General features: G+C 46.7%; 1 protein-coding gene across 9 annotated transcripts in view; it reads right to left on the bottom strand.

The window, feature by feature from the left end:
• Nucleotides 1-20,393, bottom strand: part of RBM47 (RNA binding motif protein 47) — a 139,328-nt gene that overhangs the window by 35,188 nt on the left and 83,747 nt on the right. Inside the window, exon 1 of one of the 9 annotated variants that reach the window (XM_084797600.1) lies at nucleotides 4,365-4,465. The exons of the other annotated variants lie outside the window; for them this stretch is intronic. The gene's annotated coding sequence lies outside the window, so the exon portion shown is untranslated. Of the gene's footprint in view, nucleotides 1-4,364; nucleotides 4,466-20,393 lie in introns of those variants that run through there. 9 annotated transcript variants of the gene reach the window in all.

The following is a 20,393-nucleotide window of genomic DNA, read 5'->3' as shown; positions in this document are numbered from 1 at the left end:
TGTTTTGAATAGCTTTGGCTGTCCTGGCAATCACTTTGTAGACCACAGAGATCCACCTCCGCCTCCAGAGTGCTAGGACTAAAGTCATGCACCACCACACCCAGCTTTGTTGGGAGTAGCTCTAAGATTTACTCCATGCAAAAAAATAAAAATAAAATAAAGTGTGTGTGTGTGTATATCCAGGTTTAGGGTGTTTTTTTGTTTGGTTGGTTTTTTGTTTGTTTTTGTTGTTGTTGTTTTTTTCAAGACAGGGTTTCTCTGCATAGCTTTGGCTGTCCTGGACTCTCTTTGTAGACCAGACTGGCCTTGAACTCACAGCGATCCTCCTGCCTCTGCCTCCCAAGTGCTGGGATTAAAGGCGTGTGCCACCAGGCCGGGCTCAGGCAGCTTCGTCTTGCCCGGTCTCCCTCACAGGTCCTTCATCCCCGGCTCTCCAGATCCCCCCAGATGCCCTGCCTGGCCAGGCTGAACACAGCCTTACCTTCCCTCCTCCATGACGCAGTGTGGGGGAACCCTGGCATAGGCCCACAGTGTCACCTAGCATTCTTTGTGACCTTAGATCAAGCCGCAGGAAATTGGGGCATTGAAGGGCAAACATGGTAGAATGCTGGTCCGAGGCTTAAGTAACCGTTAAAGCCCCGGTCATCCTCAGCGAAAGAGAAGCTTTTACCAGGGCAGAATCTGCTCTGACTCACATCTAGAACCCAGTCCTGGCCCAGAGCTGGTTTAACTCAAATTAATGGGAGATGTCATTGTGACTTTTTTAATGCTAAGTACTGAATTTTATTACTGACATTGGTAGTTCAAATGATATTTTTATCCAAAAGCTACTATATTTGAAGAGAATAAAGAATAAATTCAAGGTAACATATTCACAGCTGCCTTTTTTTCCCCAAAATATGAGATCATAGCAACCTAATGTATATCCCAAGAATAGGACGCAGCCTATCCATTAGGCATCATTATGAACTTATTTTAAACCTCGTGTGTTGCCCACTGTTTGGCAGCACGGAAAGAGCTTGCACTCGAAACTGGGTGATTTGGAGTTATTGCCTACTACAGCTTTTCCCACATGACAGCAGTCACAGCAGCCATGGAGTGGTTCACCCCACCCAGTCACGCACTTCTGTGTCTTACCCCTCCTGAAATGAAGAGACCAAGGGGAAGCCAGGCTCAGGTGGGCAAGGCTAAGTCACAGTTGGGAGCCGGTGACAACAGCAGCTCAGTCCTGGAATCCTCACTGTACACCGGACGTCGTGCTAAGCATCTCTTGAGTGACAGCATCTTATGTAATTGCTGCTATGATCTCAGGAAGCTAGAACTATCATTCTACTCATTGGAGAGATGGGTGGGGGAAAACAGCACAGAGAGGCTGACCTCGAACATAGTGAAGCTGAGAGTCAAGCCCAGGGGGCCTGAGAAACCTGAGCGCTAAATTAGTAGCTCTATGAGAGAGTCCAGCTGGTCGTTTGGGAGAGTTTGACAATTCCCATTGAGCTCACGCCTTTAATCCCAGCGCTGGGGAGGCAGAGGCTGGAGGATCAGCCAGCCTGGTCTACAAAGCAAGTCCAGGACAACCCTGTCTCGAAAGACAAGGGAGAGAGGGAGGGAGGGAGGGAGGGAGAGAGAGAGAGAGAGAGAGAGAGAGAGAGAGAGAGAGAGAGAGAGAGAGAGAGATTACTATAGTTTAGATCTTCAGGGTCTCTTCAAAGGCCCATGGTCAAAAGGCTTGGGAAGTGGTAAGAGGTGTGGGCTCATGGGAAATCTTAGGTGATTGACTGAGAGTGTCTTGATGGAGATGGTGGGACCCCAGGTCCTATTTTTATTCTTCTTGGTTATGAGGGAAACAGCTTGGCTCTATCACAAACCAAGATGTATGTGTGTCCCTGCCACAGGCCCAGAGCAACAGAGCCAATCAGTCATGGGCTGTAGCCGCTAAGGACCAGGGCAAAACTGGTCCTTTTTAAAGGCGGGGTCTCACTCTGTAGCCCAAATCAGCAATCTTCATGCCTCAGCTTTCTGAGCGGTAGAATTTAAGAGTCACCACCTCTTATTCCTTAAGTTTTTAAAAAGCCATCACATTTTGGAAAGCTTTTGAGAAATAAAAGATCCCATAAAATGATCAAGTGATTATGTGACGTCTTCAACTCCACTATCTACTTCTTGGCTCGTAATACATAAGCGGGCACCTCTTTCTTACTAACATTTTACAAACAGATCTGTCTCTTTAAGAGCAAGAAAATGATGTCAGGTGGTGGTGGTGGTGGTGGCGGCGGCGGCGGCTGCGGCGGCGGCGGCGGCGGCGGCGGCGGCGCACGCCTTTACTCCCAGCCCTTGGGAGGCAGAGGCAGGTGGATCTCTGTGAGTTCGAGGCCAGCCTGGTCTACAGAGAGAGTTCCAGGAGAGGCACAGCTGTTACACAGAGAAGCCCTGTCTTGAAAAAAAAAAAAAAAAGACCTAGAAAATGAATATGTTAAAATTTACACTATAGAAATAAGAGCTAATCACGGATGACTGAATCTTTATGTTCAGTTTCATGGGTGGTAGCTATGAGATTGTCACTCCTCACCTCCTTCATCTTTGAACATTGACATCTGACTCTTTTTATTATAGCATGCACCTTGTACCAGTGAAACCTAAGGCACCAGCTAGTTACTTATTAAACTTGGGTGCCAAAGGCTGACTTGTACAAATCACACTGTTAACCGCCCAGCCTGGCCTGTGTGCAGGAGCAGAATCGAGTAATCATCGTAGCTGTGAAATTCTGTCATATCGGCAGAATTCAGATACAGATTGCAGCAATTCGTGTCTGACCCCTGATCTGCGAGGTCCCTCTGAACCTTTGTACCTCAGCTTGGAGTTGAGTAGAGAAACAGCAAGAAGGTGGCTGGTAATTGTTCTCCAAGCCAGGTAAATAGTTAACGCTGTGACTGCTCTTGTCCCCTAGAAGTCAAGTCCTGAAAAGATCAGTGAGAGCAGAAGACCACGTATTGAAGGCAATATTGAATGTGAGCATATAAAAAAAAACCAAAAACCAAAAAACAAACAAACAAAAAACGGGGTGGGAGCTTTTGGGCAAATCTAGAAAAAGTAGGATATTTAAGGTGAAAACCTCTCTAATAAATACATTGGACTAAGAAAAGGGTAATCTGGCTCCAGAAAGAAGGCTCGGTCAGCAAAGCACTCGCTGAGTAACCCTGACACCCTGATTGGATCTCCAGAGCCCATGCAGAGGCAGGAGAGAACCAACTCTACACATGTGCACCATGGCATGAATACACACACACACACACACACACACACACACACACACACACACACTTAGTGTCAAGCACACTAACACTCCCTTGACAAATTAGGCAAAAATAACAAATACTAAATGCTTTGTGCTGTAATGTTCTTATCCAACAGTATCATGTCTCGGCCATTAAATAAACTCCCTGTCCTGTTAGAAAACACCAACCCACCTTGAGCCACTTTTAGAACAACACAGCCATGGAAAAACGAGTCGCAGATGAGTTTACCTTTGGTACTGACAGTGTAGCAGCTATGTGTACAGGCTAACACTACAGCAGACAGCTACGTGTACAGCCTAACACTACAGCAGACAGCTACGTGTACAGGCTAACACTACAGTGGACTGGCTGGCAGGCGCCTCTGGTACAGCATCACCTACTGATCACAGTGACTGCTCCTCACCACGATGGAGGAGGGCTCACTGTGACCAGAAAGATGTTTCTGGGTGCTATTCAGATTGCTTCATTTTTAGGTGGAAAGGTGAAAAAGACATTCTGCTGTCTGGTCGCTGTGGTTAGGATTAGAACAGAGCATGCAAAGTAGAACCAAGTGTCACACGTAAAGGGAGGGAGCACAACGCCTACAGTTAAGCCATTTCATTTCTTAAACTTAATTCAGTTTGAGAAAGAGTGACTCAAACAAGCATGTCCGAGACAAACTACCACTGCTCTGGGTTTATACATTATCACGCTCCTAATGCTTAGTTGACTTTCAGTTACATTTTCCTCTCTAAAGACTGCCTATGAGACATCATTGACAAATCCTTGCTAAACTATGGTTTAAATTGCAAAGCTATTAAAATAAACTTGTGAAGATCTAGATTTTTTTCCCCTCAAGTGTATTAAGTGAAGAGCTGTAAGGCTCAACGATGGCTTTAAAATGAGGCCTATAACTGGAGAGTTGGTAAGGCAGGTAGAGCAGTGTCTAAAATTCTTACCAACGTATAGGCTTATATACCGCTTTTAATTAAAACAGAACAGATCGTTTTGTAGACCCGAGCTAAACTGCCTTAACCAAACACAACCCTCTCCTCCTCATCTCAGTGAAAATAAGCAAGTTTTCCCTACCTTTCCAGTCTCGAATCAGGATGCGCAGGCTAACTGTAACCGCAGCCTGGCTTCTGCAACCTTTGCCCCCAACCCCAGGGACAGCGTGACTCCACCCTACAAGGCTCCTGGCTTTGCACTGGCCAATGGGCTTTGGCCTTGGCAGTCATTTGCTGAGGACACCAGGAATGAGTCTGAAGGCTCAGAGAGCAGGGAGGGGCCACAGCTGTCACTTGGAAATGCTCAGTGGCCTTACGAAAATTAGTGCAAAACCTACTCCAACAAAGAGATGACAGAAAGGAGACAGAAACACCGGCATTTCATAGGAAGGAAATCTAACTGAAATATTCTACCCAAACTCTAATCACGACTAAAAGGAAATCAGCGGATCTCTTTCAAGTCATCTTTTGGAGAATTGTGTGGGTGCCCAATGCTCTTGTACCGTTTAATATAAATACAAAAAACCCAGTAAATCCCTACCTTGTATGGGGTGCTGTGGAGATTAAATAAAGGAACGCATTTAAGCAAGCAGGAAGATTTCTGGCAAATAGAAAGTACTAAAAACTGACACTGTGGGGGCTGGAGAGATGGCTCAGTGGTTAAGAGCACTGTCTGCTCTTCGAGAGGACCTTGTTCAATCCCAGCAACCACACGGTGGCTCACAACCATCTATAATGTGATCTAATGGCCTCTTCTGGCATACAGGAGTACATGCAGATACACAAACTTAATAAATAATAAAAAAAGAAACTCTTTTTCTAAAATGACACTGTGAGACCCTGGGCACAGTGACACACATTCTAACTGTTCCCTGAATTTGGGAGGCTGACGTAGGAGGTTCAACAGCTCAAGGCCAGTCTAATCTACCGAGTAAGACTGCCTCAAAAGTCTTCAAGAAAAACAGGATATTTCTTTAATTTCTTGAAAATGGTGAATTTTTGCAAATGTTGCTTCCCACCTCCCCCGCCCCCCGCCCCCCCCCCCCCCCGTCTTTATCATAGAGTCTAGATAACTTGAATTATTGGACACTCTATCTCATCCAATCAGTCACTAACAAAAACAATATTTATAAATATGATCAAAAAAGAAATATGCATCTGGGTGTGCCGGAACACGCCTGTAACCCCAGAACTCTAGGAGGCAGAGGTAGGCAGATCTCTCTGAGTTTGAGGCCAGCCTGGACTAGAAAGTGAGTCCAGGACAGCCGGTGCTCCACAGGGAAAACCTCTCTCCAACCAACCAACCAACCAACCAACCAACCAAAAACCCGCACATGAACTAAACCTTCATTTTATTCTGTTTATTAACTTGAAGCTGAAATAGACTCACCCATTAAAAAGCAGAGACAAGCAGCGGGGGAAACGGAAAGACAAAGAGGTTGGTGGAACGGGCTTCGGAAGAGCCAAAGCCCTTCAGAATAAATACCCTCTGCCTCACGGGCTGAGGGACGGAACCTCGTCCAGGGTCCTCTGGAAGGGGAGTCAGGAAATCAGAGGAGGACGAAGGGAAATCACGGTGGGTCTTGACACCTTGTGGCACACGGCACTCTGAGCACACATGGGACTGAGCACCACAGCCTGTCAAGAGATGAGAAGCTGCCAATCTTCCTGACACAGCATTCTGAGCTGGGGCGGCCCAGAGCAGCGGGACTGTGCGTGCCTCGCCTGCTCAAGGCCCTGAATCGAATCCCCGGATGGGTGTGGGGAAAGCTGGGTTTACTAGTGTGTCTCTGTAATCGCAGCATGGGGAGGTAGTGGCATGGAAGGTCAGGAGTTCAGGGGCATCTTTGACTACATGCCTAGTTTAAGGTCAGCCAGAGCTACATGAGCCCATATCCCCAAATGCCAACCATCTGACAAAGCTGTGACCTCAAGTTTTCCCTTAGAGGCTATTGTGCCTTAGTTCACCTGACTGAATTATATGATTTATGAAGTGGATGGTGCTAGAGGTCAAAAGACCAGAAATATTTTTTTTTTCAAGACAAGGTTTCTCTGTGTGTAGCCTTGCCTGTCCTGGACTAGCTTTGTAGACCAGGCTGGCCTCAAACTTACAACGACCGGCCTGCCCCTGCCTCCCAAGTCCTGGGATTAAAGGCGTGTGCCACCACACCCAGCCCATAAAAGAAAGTCTTAATGTTTCTAGATAAAATGATCAATACTGAGAAACATTCGTGACTTAATAAATGATCAAAATCCAAAACATATCTAAGATTATAAAATTTAAATATTACACGAAACCACACTCCTAGGCTAACTGAAGGAAAACCAAAGGACTCCTTAGTCACTAAGCCAGCATTTAAAAAAAACTATTTTTAAGGCCAGGCGGTGGTGGTTGTACATCTTTAGTTCTGGCACTTGGGAGGCAGAGACAGGCAGATCTCTTGAGTTCAAGGCCAGCAAGGTCTTTTTTTTTTTTTTTAAACAAATTTAAGTTCCTTAACTACAAATAGGATCCAGAAACATTTTTTTTCAACATCTATTTATTTAGGGTGTCTCGAGTGCCTCGGTGAGCACATGGAGGCCAGAAGTCAACCCGTCAGGGGTTAAGTATCTCCTTCCGCCATGTGGGTCCCGGGAATCAAACTCAGGTTAGCAGGTTTGGCGGCACTCGCTCTAGCCCAGAATCTGTTTCTGTATTAGAGGGATGACTCAGCAGGTAAGAGCACCTGCTGTCCTTGCAGAAGACCAGGGTTAAGTTCCCAGCGTCCACACAGAAGCTCACAATCGCACCTCCAGCTCCAGAAAATCTTCTGGCCTCTGTGGCCACAGCAAGCACACAGTGTAAAAAGACATACACACAGGCAAAACACCCACACACGTAAATGAAAACAAGTGCATCTTTTTAAAAAAATTGGTAAATTGAGGTGGGACCTGAGTGTAATGGGGAATGCGGGGATTGGGGTGTGTGTGTGTGTGTGTGTGTGTGTGTGTGTGTGTGTGTGTGTGTGTGTGTGTGTTTACTCAGCATGTGCAGAGCCCTGACATTAAGAAATAAAAGACTTAGGTGGTAAGAGCAAATAGCTTTTCACAGAATATGTAGAAGCAGTAATTACGATGACACATATAGCCTGCCTGCAAAATGAAAACAAGTGAAATCCTCATGTGTTGGCTCTGAACAAAGCTGCCTGTAGTAGAGTCAAACAAGATAGAAAAAAAAAAAAGCCACAGAAAAGAAACAGAAGTTGCCGGGTGTGGTGGCACACACCTTTAATCCCAGCACTAGGGAGGCAGAGGCAGGCGGATCGCCTGGCCTACAAAGCGAGTCCAGGACAGCCAAGGCTACACAGAGAGACCTTGTCTCGAAAAACCAACAAAAAGAAAGACAAGGTACCTTTCACGTGGGCGTAGCCCTCTGTGTGAGCAAATTCATAGAAATACGTAAGAGCACCCCCAGAAGCCATGGTGATGCAAGCCACTCCATGCCAGTATGATTTTGCTTTTACATATAAGACTAATATACTATTTCTAGAAATACACTTGATGATAATTAATTATTTGGGGGGTGGGCACAAACGTGTGGAGGCCGGAGGACAGCTTGCAGCCGTCAGGTCTCTCCTTCCACCGTGAGGTTTCCAAGGATCCAAGCCATGCCACCAAGCTTGGTGGCAAATGCCTTTATCCACAAAGCCACCTCACCATCCTACTTGGTACTATTTTGAATTCCCAAAGCTTTGCCAAAATTACTGTTTGTATCGGTGCATGACTAATGTGTAAGAGGAAGACGTTGTTCTTACACACACACACACACACACACACACACACACACACACACACACACACACGTACACGCACCCACAACACTGAGGCAGTATCCTGTATACCAACATTGGCACTGAAGCCAGCCACATAGCCTTGTTACTAGTGTTAAGAACATTTGGCCACGAACTAATCATAGCTCCCTGGGGGGGCGGTGGGATACACAGAAGTCCCCACAGGCCCGAATGAACAAAGGCACCACAGTTTTATTCCGCTGGTTAGATTGTCAAACACCCCATTACAGCACTTGGCATAGGATATATAGTATATATTGGGATAAAGTATTAATAAAGTCTGAGGTGTTTCATCTTAAAACTTTTAAATGGGGCCAGGAGTGTAGTGCAGTGGTACAGTGCCTGCCTAGCAGGATCAGAGCCCTGGTTTAGATCCTTAGCACCCCAGACAAGCGAAGGCCTAGAGGGTCTTTGTCCCAGACTACTACACCACACTGGGTGGATTTATGTAAAAACTAGAAGCCCAGCCGGGCACAGTTGCCGTTCCACTTTGCTTTTGGTTGCCATGATAAACACCGTGGCCAGGATGAACCTGGAGAGGAAAGGGCACATTATAGGCTCACACTTCCACACCACAGGCCGTGCACGGGTTGGGGCGAGAACCCAAGTAGATCTGGAGACAGAAACGTTAGCAGAGACCACGGAGGGATGTTCCTCACCGGCCTGCTCGGCCTGCTTTCTTACACAGTGCAGGACCACCAGCCCAGTGGTGGCACCACCCACAGCGGATCAGGCCTTCCACATCATTGTGTCAGCCATTTCATATTTGAATGCTCAGTTCCCAGTTGGTGGAACTGTTTAGGAGTGATACGTGTGGCCTTGGGAGGTAGTGGTCACTTCAGGGTGGATTTGGAGGTTTCAAAGGCCCATTTAGCACTCTCTCCTCTCTCTCCTTCCCCCCCCCCCTCACTCTCTCTCTCTCTCTCCTCCATGCTTGTGGGTCACGTGTGAGCTCTCGGCTACTGCTCCAGAGCTGGCCTGCCCACTGCCACACTCCCTGCCGTGATCATGAGCTGGTCACCCTCTGACAGTGTAAGCTAACCTTCCATTAAATGCTTTCTTTTGTAAGGTGCCTTGGTCGTGATGTCCCTTTACACCAACAGAAAAGTAACAAGGCAGTGAGTAATGAAGAACATGCCCCCCACAGACACACCCACAGGCCAATCTGATGGAGGCAGTTCCTACACTGAGGAGGTTCCCTCTTCCCAGGTAACACCTCTTTGTTCAAACTGACCAATTCTAGCGAGCACAGCAGCACATACCTGGAGCCTAAGTACTTGGAGGGTAAAGGCAAGAGGATCAGGAGTTCAAAGTCATCCTGGGCTTCAAAGGAAGTCAAAGATAGGCTGGGCTGCATGAGCTACTAATTACACAAATTAAGATGTGTGCCAGCCTGTAATCCTAGCACTTGGAAGGCAAAAGGATTGCTATAAATTTTAGGCAAGCCTGGGCTATACAGTGAGTGCCAAGGCCTAAACTAAAGTATGAGGCCTTGTGTCAAAAACACCAACCATAGCCGAGCAGTGGTGGCGCACGCCTTTAACCCAGCACTTGGTAGGCAGAGGCAGGTGGATCTCTGTGAGTTTGAGGCCAGCCTGGTCTACAGAGCAAGTTCTAAGACAGCCAGGACTGTTACACAGAGAAACCCTGTCTCAAACAAACAAACAAACAACAACAAAAACCCAAACCGAAAAAAAACCCAAAATCCACAAACAACAGTATCAAGCATTTAATGTGAACATATTACAGTGCGCATTAATCTTCCCATGGAGTGTGCTGTTTATCTAAGCCTATGTCAAGATTTATTTAACTCACGAACACTTGGTGTTTTCATGGTGGTAGCTATCTAATGTGAACACAGCTAAGGCAGCAGCCATCTTAAATACAACAGTGCTTGACTAGGAGATGAAATCCCAGAGGCTGGAGAGACTGCTGAGAGAGAGAGAGAGAGAGAGAGAGAGAGAGAGAGAGAGAGAGAGAGAGAGAGAGAGAGAGAGCGCTCTTGCAGAAGGCCCGAGTTCGGATCCCAGCATTCCCTTTTAACTATTTACTCTTGAGTTCGGTTTTTTGAAAATTTTATCCCATCCTTAAAACCAAAATCCATCTGTATACATATACCAGGACTCACGGGACTGACAGTTTTTAACTTGTAACTAATGGATTCTTTTGCTCGTCACTGGGCTTTTCAGACAAGGCTATACTCTACGTAGCTCAGGCTGGCCTCAAAGTCATCAGTCCCCTGTCACATCCCCCGCTCCCCTGAGAGGCAGGACTACATGTGCACATAAAAAAACCCAGGCACATTTTAATTTTAAAAGAGGTTATCTGAAGGTTTCATAATAAGGGACAATCCAGATACCTTTTTCACTTTCTTGTTGTAACAGTGTGACCACTGTTTGTCTGCGGAGTGAGAATAAGACTGTGTGTGTGTTTTAAGCAGTTCCCTGAAAGCACAGAACTGCTCCAGCACGTTCCCTCACATGACACGGCTTCAACACCGTCTGCCTGGTGAATTCAGAAGGGCGTTGCCATCCTTCTCATAAAGGGAGCCCATAAAGGAGCTAGAGACTGTAAATGAGAATTTTTTTTAAAAAAAAAAATGAGTACCATTTTCATAATTTATGGACCTTGCCCCCTCGGCTTGTTTTAGATTTGTTTAGGAAAATCCATTTCCTGCTTTTGTTCCATCATCATTACAATGTGGATGCGAGATTGAATAAGCCAAGGTCTTTGAAATTCCCTAGAGGACTGCCAGGCTGTAGTGGGAGATGTGTCCCAGCCAGGTAGTGAAGTGGACATCATGGGTGGTGACAGAGATGTGGAAATGAGTGGGAGTCACAATTCCAGACTGGCCAGTTACCTGTGGCATCAACTCGGCATTCGCTTACGTTTGTTCACAGTGACATTAAGTTAGGAATAGCTAGCCAATATTAAATAGTTAGACTGTTAAATCTTTTTTGTTTGTTTGCTTGTTTTTGGTTTTTCAAGGGTTTCTCTGTGTAGCCTTGGCCTCACTCTGTAGGTCAGGCTGGCCTCGAACTCACAGTGATCCACCTGCCTCTGCTTCCTGAGTGCTGGGATTAAAGGCATGCGTCATCATACCTGGCTACATGCCTTAGTCTTAATTAACCCTCACAATGATGTAGTGACTACCTTAGTCTACACATGTTGAAAATGGGGCTCAGAGGACTTAAATACATTGCTCAGTGTCTCACAGCTGTTGGTCGCAGAGGGAGAACTCACACTCAGTCAACAAGACCCCAGAACCTGTGTTGGCCCTAGAACCAGCATGCTGCACGAACTCCATCACAGTGGGGTGAGAGACCAATGGGCCAGGTACTCTGTGTGCCGCCTTTATGTATTCAGTTCTCTGATGCGGTCTGTAAAGGGAAGTCTGCAGGTTGAGAGTTCAAGGACACTCTGGGCAAAACAGCAAATACCAGGCAAGCCAAGCATGCATAGTAAGACCTTATCTCAAAACTAAACAGCAAGCTACAAGTGAGGAAGGACTACACATCCATGAACACAGGAGCAGCACAAACTGGACTTGATAAATGGAAGAAAAAGAAGGAGGAGGAGGAGGAGAAGAGGAAGAAGAAGGAACAAAGTTGAGTGGGTAGGGAAGGAAGCGGTGGATCTGGGAAGAGTTGGGGGAGGGAGTAAATAGGGAATACGGTCAAAACCCATTACATCAAATGTTCAAGCAACTAAAAAAATACAAAAATGTAAAAATGATCAAATTCCAAAAGTTAATAGTTTTTTTTTTTAAAGATAAATAACATTGACAAACGTGTAGCTAAATGACAAGGAAGACAGAAAAGCTTACCCAAACTCAGGAAAACAGAGAAGATGCCACTGGTAATGCCAAGAAATAAATGGAAGGATTACAAAGAAATTCTATGAACAATGTTTGCCAGTTAACTCAATAACCTACATGTAATAGACACATTTCTAGGGGAAATAAGCTCCAAAAATAAGAAATAGGAAATCTGGAACGATAGATGGTTCAGCAGGTAGGATAGCTTGGTGCTCTACCAGAGGACGCACGCTCAGTTCCCATCACCCGCACACAGCAGCTCACAACCCCCCCCACCCCCTCACCCCCGTGATCAGCCCGTGTCCTGCCCCAGGCACCTGTGATTGGCCCATGTCCTGCTCTGGGCACCCGTGATCGGCCCATGTCCTGCTCTGGGGACCCGTGATCGGCCCGTGTCCTGCTCTGGGTACCCGTGATCAGCCCGTGTCCTGCTCTGGGCACCTGTGATCGGCCCGTGTCCTGTTCTGGGTACCCGTGATCGGCCCGTGTCCTGCTCTGGTCGCCTGCTACCATGGCATCCCACCATTATGGACGCTCCCTCTAGAACCATAAGCCACAATAAACTCTTCCTTAAGTTGCCTTTGGTTGTGATATTTTATCATCACAATTTAAAGTAACCCAAACAAATCAGGCAGATCAAGAGTTCAAGGCTAGTTTAAGCCACATGAGACCCTTATGTCTCAAACCAACAGAGAGGACTGGCAAGGTAATAAATCGGTAAAAGATGCTGATATGGGTTTTTGTTTTTGTCCCCCAGGACCCATAAGTTGGAAGGGGAAAACGGACACCTTCAGGTTGTCCTTTGACCTCCACACACATGACATCCATGGCAACACACATACAAATAAATAAATATTTTAAGATGACACCAAACAAATATAAAAAGTATTATGCACCATGACCAAATATGACATCCCATGGGCTTACTAGATGAAAATCAACAGTCTAAAGTCAGAAATGACAATAGCACAGTGACTGAGGAGGAGAACCAACTCCTGCAAGCTGGCCTCTGACCTCCAAGCAAGTGAGGTGGCATGTACCCTCCCCATAAACACAGAGTATAAAAACTATGAGTTGTGGTGCAGTAGCACAGTGCTAATATAAGGCCCTGGTGAAGGTAAAACAAACAAACAAACAAACAAAAAATACAAACAAGTAATTAATTAAAAAGTCAGGCCATGAAATGGGGAGAAGACATTTGTAAAGCATATTTCTGCTAATAGCTTTATTAAAATAGGTAAAGAGCTACCATAAGCTAATAACAAAAAGACAAAGAAGCTCATTTAAAAATAGGTAAAGGAAGTGAATAGACATGTCTCCAAAGATCCATCCATGCCCAAGAAGCACATGAGGCTGAATAAGCTCATGTGATTGGACCCAGAAAAATGCAAATTAAGATCACAACGAAATTCACCCTACACTCACTGGAATGGCTATGATCAAAAAGACAAAAACAACCTAGCATGGTGACACACGCCTTTAATCCCAGCACTCGGGAAGCAGAGGCAGGCGGATCGCTGCGAGTTCAAGGCCAGCCTGGTCTACAGTGTGAGTTCCAGGACAGGCAGGGCTACACAGAGAAACCTTGTCTCAAAAAAAAAAAAACCAACAACAACAACAAAAGACAAACCAACATATTTTAATTAAGACAAGAAATCAGAACCTTCACCTGCTGCCACTGGAGCTGTCACACGGTACGGCCATGCGTGCTGCTGACAGTTCCTTCAAATAACTGAAAAGACAGTTAGCACACGGTCCAGCACATGTGCAAGAGAGATAGAGTCATGACCTCACAAAAATTTTAAAAAGGGTTTTTAGGGAGATGGCCTGGTGGATACAGTGCTTGTGAAAGTCCTAAGTGTGGATTCTCAGCACACTAGAACAAGCCTGACACAGTGCACACACCTGTGATCCCAGCACCTGGGGGAGGGGGCAGCTGAGATCCCAGCACCTGGGGTGGAGGGTGACTGACGCAGGTCAAATGTGCGTGGGTTTTTCCCTGTCCAGCCAGTTTAGCAGAAATGGGAAACTCCAGGTTCCGTGAGAAGCTGTCTCAAAAATAAGGCGGAGAGCGAGAAGACGACACCAGCGTTGACTTCTGGTCTAGCCGTGCACCTGTGCACATACACATGAACGCCCACACAAGTGTGAGAACACACACGAACACTCATAAAACTTGCAAAGCCACAGCAGCGTTACGATATCCAAAAAGCAGGGGTGGAACATCCTCAAATGTACAGAAATTAAGTGAGATATATTCACACAATAGAACGTTGCTTTACAAGAAAAAATATTAACGAGGTACTGACACATGCTAGAACACACATGGATCCCGAAAAGACTGTTCTAGGGGCTGGAGAGACGGCTCATTGCTTAAGGGCAGTCGCTGCTTTTCCTAGGGACCTGAGTTCAGTTCCCAACCCCGACGTTCAGCAGCTCACAGCACCTATAACTCCGGCTGCAGGGGGTTCGACACCCTCTGTAGCCTCCATGCTCCTACCCCCACCGCCTCGTGCAATGATTGAATTGTTTCAAATAAATAGAGAACTAAAAATAAATATTTGGGGGTGGGCAGGGAGGTAGGAAGTACCTGGAGGAAGCTGGGCTAGGGGAGAGAATATGACCAATATATGACATTTAAGAAAAACCTTAATAAAGTTCTTAAAATAACATTTAAAAAAGAAAAAGAAAATGGTGTGCTGAGTGAAAGAAGGCTTCATGAATGATATAAATCCGTATTGTAAACATCCATATTATAAACATCCATATTGTAAGGCATCCGTGTTTATGAAAGGGACAGAAGGTAGGTAGGCGAGAGAGAAAGCAGAAGTGGCTGGTACTGGACACTGGGGATTTTTCAGGTAATGGCTTTGTCCTGAAAGCAGCCACGCTGATGGTCACACAGCGGCACAACATACCAAAGCACGGTGAAACGTCCACAGCGGAGAGATGCTTATGTCCTGGTAAAGCTGTCCACTTTAAAAAGTTGTGAAACGAAGTTGCCCACACGGCACCATGCACCCTCAGAAGGGAGCTGGTCCAAGGTGCGCTCCCGTAACTCCCCTGTTCCCACCAGTCTTTCAAGGAACAGAGCTCAGACGCAGGAAGGCTCGGGCTATACCTGCCTCCCCCAATCTCATTTCAGACTCAAACGTCCTAAGTAAATGCTTAACCACGTAGAATAAAGTCAGGAGTCTCCACGTTGACACCATGTTTATGTCTGGGTGAGCAGCGAAGTGTCTCAGCTCTGTCGCTCTCTTAGTGACTAGAAGTGCAACAAAAGGCTTTCTCAGCGGCCCCTGTGTGACTGTTCCCTCATGGGGTCTGTGTGCAAGTCCATACACTGAGTGTGGGGACGGGGCTCAGGACCAGCGCACTGTTACAGCGGCTCGCCTCTCGTCAGCCTCCGCCAGCACTCACCTTCCTCATCTTTTCCTTTCCTCAGCTTTCTAGCCTCCCCATCAATGCTGCTCTCCAACAGGGAGCTAAGACAAACTACACACATCAGACAAGTGACCAAGACTCAGAAAGAAAACAGGCTTTGGAGTAGGGAAGACAGTGAGTCAAAACCTAACCCTGTCCCTTGTCACATTGGCTGCCTTGGGCAGACTTCAGATGCCCCGTCTGTCCAACAAAGCTCGCACAAGGCCCCAAACAATTCCAGGGTCCCACTGTGAGCTGGGTGCTGAGGGCATACACCTAAGTCACACATACACGCTGTGCGCTGCCCGGCAGATGTGACCAAAGAGATGATGGAGAGAGAGAGAGAGAGAGAGAGAGAGAGAGAGAGAGAGAGAGAGAGAGAGAGAAGCCATGGAAGATGGATCCACTCAGGCTCTCCTGAGGAGACAAGAGACCTCACTAGGACAATGCGTCCACAGGATGCCTCCAGTTGACACCTAATTACCCACCCTCCTGTATGGGCTCCCAGGTTACAGCCACACAGACCTACACTCACTCAGCACAAGCTTACAGTTGACTAGGAAACACACAGACAGGTCCGCACCGACTACACTGCTGGGCAGAATAGAATGGCAAGTGCTGGAGGGCTGGGACTCTGGTTTGGTTTGGTTTTGAGACAGGGGCTCAGGTAGCTCAGACTGGCCCACGTCCACCTGCCAAGTGCTGGGGTTACAGCCGTGTGCCCCACCTCCCCCTGCTGCAAGGAGGAAGAGTGAAGTAATCTTGACCATACTGGTTTCTTCCTGATCAGATTTGTCCAGTACTCTTGTACTCATTTCAGGAGATAGTCATAAATGGTCCCTCCCCCAACCCCTGACACCATGAGAATAAGAAATGACAGTTTCTCAGGAGACACAACACTCTGTCCTCAGAGCAAAAAGTACTTAAGGGACGGCACCACCCTCTCCCCTCAAAAAGCTAAGGCTCTATATACAGAATCCGGGAGCCAGCACCGATGGGCTAGGACAAGGGCCAAGTTGGCACACAATGATAAGAAAAGTCCTAAAGCAGAGATCAGTAGCACCCGCACAGAGGAGCAGCTTACACCTGCCATCTGCCCCACCGCCAGGCCCCCAGCCCATACACAGTCAACGTGTACGATGCAAACAAGTAAACGTGTTCTGGGAATGGACAAGACTCTGGCATGCTGGCACAGGCTGGTAACCCTGCTTACCCACAAACCAAGGCAGGGCTGGCAGCAGGAGAGAGCGCTTCAAGCGTCACTTGGCCTCCATGAGCATTGATTGACACTTGTTGGTGTGTTGGTTGCTTTTCTGGTTGCTGAGACCAAATAGCAGGTGACAAGAAGTAACTTAAGGGTTATGATGGCTCAGTTTGGGAGTGTGCATGCACAAACACACACACATACACACACACTACAGATACATGCATACATATGCACACACATAGAGAGAGACACACACACAAAGACACACATATACACACAGTTATACAAACACACATACACCACAGACACGCACACACACACACACACACACCAAATAAATAAAATATAATAAAACTCTTTTAAGAAGAAAAATAAGGCTCTCTGTTGTCTAAGAAATACAAGTACTTACTAATTTGTAAGTGTAATTCTATAAAGTACAAATCAAAGTCAAAAGCTTTTGGCTTCCAAACCTCTGCTAAGCTAGTTTTGCTTAGTCTGGTAATATATAATAGGTGGGTGCCTGCTGGGGTAATACAGCTAAACCCTGTTTCAAAAGCAACAACCAGGCGTGGTGGCACATGCCTTTAATCCCAGCAGAGGCAGGTGGATCTCCATGAGTTTGAAGCCAGCCTGTTCTACATAACGGGCTCCAGGACAGCCAGGGCTACCTAACAATCCTGTCTCAAAACAACAACAAAAGACTATCAACAACAAAAACAAGTAAACAATTACCAGGAAATTCTAAGGACTGGGGATGTAGACGGGGGTGGGAGGAGGATGGGGTGGGGGGGGTGGGAGGAGGAGGATGGGGTGGGGGTCCACTTGCCCAGCAGTCCTGAGGGTCTGGGTTCATCCATCTGACCACGTTGTGCTAAAAAATTACAGATTTCTCATTATAGCACAGGGTATAAATTTATAACTTCAATCTCAGATTAAGCCCTCTTTCCCTTGGCTTATATCTCTCTGTGGTGTTAATGTTTCATACCTTAACATCAGATGCCCAATAAATACCTATTAAATAGATACATTAAAAGGTGGGACTGGGCACGGTGACGCACGCCTGTAATCCCAGCATTCGAGGAGGCAGAGGCAGGCGGATCTCTGTGAGTTCGAGGCCAGCCTGGTCTACAAAGTGAGTCCAGGACAGCCAAGGCTACACAGAGAAACCCTGTCTTAAAAGCCAAAGAAAGAAAAGAAAAGAAAGAAAGAAAGAAAGAAAGAGTAGGGACTATAGTGCCAAGATCGGGGGAAAAGTTACTTCAAACCATCACCACCACCACAACAACAGAAATAAAAACAAAAACCAAACCCTACATTTGGTTAAAAAACATAAGAAAGTGAAACCGAAATTCACTGCATAGGAAACGGCATATTAACAAGAAGGCTTTTAGATGACATCATTTTCAGATTTGTATGAAAACAGCAAGGGAAGATTTCCCTGCAGATCCTAGGAGGGAGCTTGATTGTTTCCCTCCGTCTTTCTAAGCACACTGAGCCTGAATCACACACACAGTAAACTGTGTTTCCATGAGAGCTGCCTGCAGTCATGTCCTCGGTGGTGGTAGGGTTACAATGTTCTTGAGACCCGGCACTTTGTTTTCACCCGCTCTTCATTCACTCACTTACGCACTCACTCACTCACTCAGTTTATCCTTTGGTTGGTGCCCAAGAAGAGGTCCATATGAATCAGCCTATGGAACCTACAGGTGAGGACCACCACCCGGCATCCCATGCTGGGGTACCCTGCGGGCCAAAAGATGTGACTTCTTCCTGCCGTGAGCTTCATGTAAACTTGAGAAATAGTTGATGAACTGAGTAACCCATTTGAGGTTTACTAGTTCAACCCCTATTTCCTGCTGGCACCCTACCTAGGACCTGGCAGCATATTTTACATGGATGTTTAGCATTTAGTATTATCTCCTGCTGTAGCAGGAGTGCTGTGCTGCACGTGACTGCTGGCCAGTTACGTTGGACAACGTAAGCCTAGCTCTAACAGGGGACCCTCAACAGAGGATTCTGGGAGAGTTGGATTCGTAAACCTTGAAACACTGGCGCCTGCTCTGGTGGAGAAGACGGACTAATCAAAGTCTCCCATTTGTGTGGGAAGAGCGTTACTCCAGGGCCAGTTGGCACACTATTAAAACGTTCTTAAGATTCAACCCACGGAAACTGAACAGGTGGCTCTGCGGTTAAGACCACAGGATGTCCTGGTCTTTCAGAGAACCTGAGTTCTGCTCCCAGCCCCCACATCAGGCAGCTCACAACTGTCTGTAGATCCAGCTCCAGGGGGGATCTGACGCCCTCTTCTGGCCCCTCTGGGCACCTGCACTCACAGGCTCAAAAACACATATACATATAATTAAAAATGAAGTCTTTTTTTTTTTTAATGTTTTCAAAGATTCAACCAATGGTCACATAAGAACCAAGTGAAGCTCAGTAGATCCAGTGATCTTTCTTCGGTCTTTCAGCTCTTCCTTTCCAGGGACTGTGTGCACTTTCAGATCTCATGACTCAACCACCTGCTACACGCACGCACACCAGTGAGGACTTAAAGTGCACAAGAGTGGGTGCATGTATTCTCTTTCCCTTTCCCCATCTCTCCACCCTGACCTCCTGCTTCCCCCAGCTTGTAATCTTCAGCGTGTAAATAGTTGGTAGCAAAACCCCCGATGCTATCCAGCCAGCTGGCCACAGCGAGTTTACATCAAGGCCCAATGTGTTTCTGACACCACGGGAGGCGATGTTACCGGCCTCGTGTTTCGGGTTCCAAGGGAGAGCCCGCCATGTTGGCCACACCACCTGTTCTACTGGAATTGTGCTGGTGCGTTTCCCACGGCAAACCTGATCCGTCCTTGTTGCTTTGTCCAGAGAAAGAAGCACAGAACTTCACTGGATGAATCAAACCTGCTCTGAATTGAGGGGAAGTCAAGCATGAGGAGGAAGTGAACTGAGCCCCACACCCACCCCCAGCGTTGTTAAGAAATATTAGACCCAGCTAAGGTCATGCTTGTCCAAGTGGTTGGCTGGGAGGCTGCACCTAAGTCAGAAACTCTTCCATGGCTCGGACCTCGACAGCGGGAGAATTCACTAACCCTGGACACATGTCTTACCACAGACTTAAAGCCAGTGACTAATGTGTGGTATGGTCATCATCTCCGGCCCTTCGTCCACCCTCTCAACTTTGGAAACATGCACCATATGCACCTAAAACTCAGAGAGGGAAGAACAAAGGTGCTGGAGTAGCATGGCCTTTCTCTAGGCCTGGGGAGCTTCCCCAAAGGTGCTGGAGTAGCATGGCCTTTCTCTAGGCCTGGGGAGCTTCCCTAAAGGCAGGCTCAAGGCAAGAGGTGGGCACAAGGTACTGTCCTACAGAATTACAAGGAGTATTTTAGTAATGCTGGAAATTTTACTTAAATACATTATATATTATGACTATGCTGGAAATCTGAATCAGCCACAGAACTCAAGAAAAGCCAAAATGATGTGGTGGAATATCACACATGCACACATGCACACATGCATGCATGCATGCATGCAAGCATGCGTGCGCGCCTACACACACACACACACACACACACACACACACACACACACACACACCTTGGCTAATGGCTTAAGACTACTACCGGGTATTAAAAAAGATGGAAACAGGGATATTTAAAACCCTCACTCACATCTGTGATCCATCTTGTAATGGATGGAAATTCAGGTGTTCAGATTCTTTGAAGATGTTCTGTGTTTTTTGCGTTCTATTTTTAGAGCATACCCTATTAATGGCCCTCTCATATGTTTCTCGCCCCCCCCCCCATGGTTTTTCAAGACAAGGTTTCTCTG

Source organism: Acomys minous (assembly GCF_964271855.1).
Source record: "Acomys minous genome assembly, chromosome: 10".
Lineage (NCBI taxonomy): Eukaryota > Metazoa > Chordata > Mammalia > Rodentia > Muridae > Acomys > Acomys minous.
Note: the sequence above shows the minus strand (reverse complement) of the source record. Positions and strands in the feature narration are given on the sequence as shown.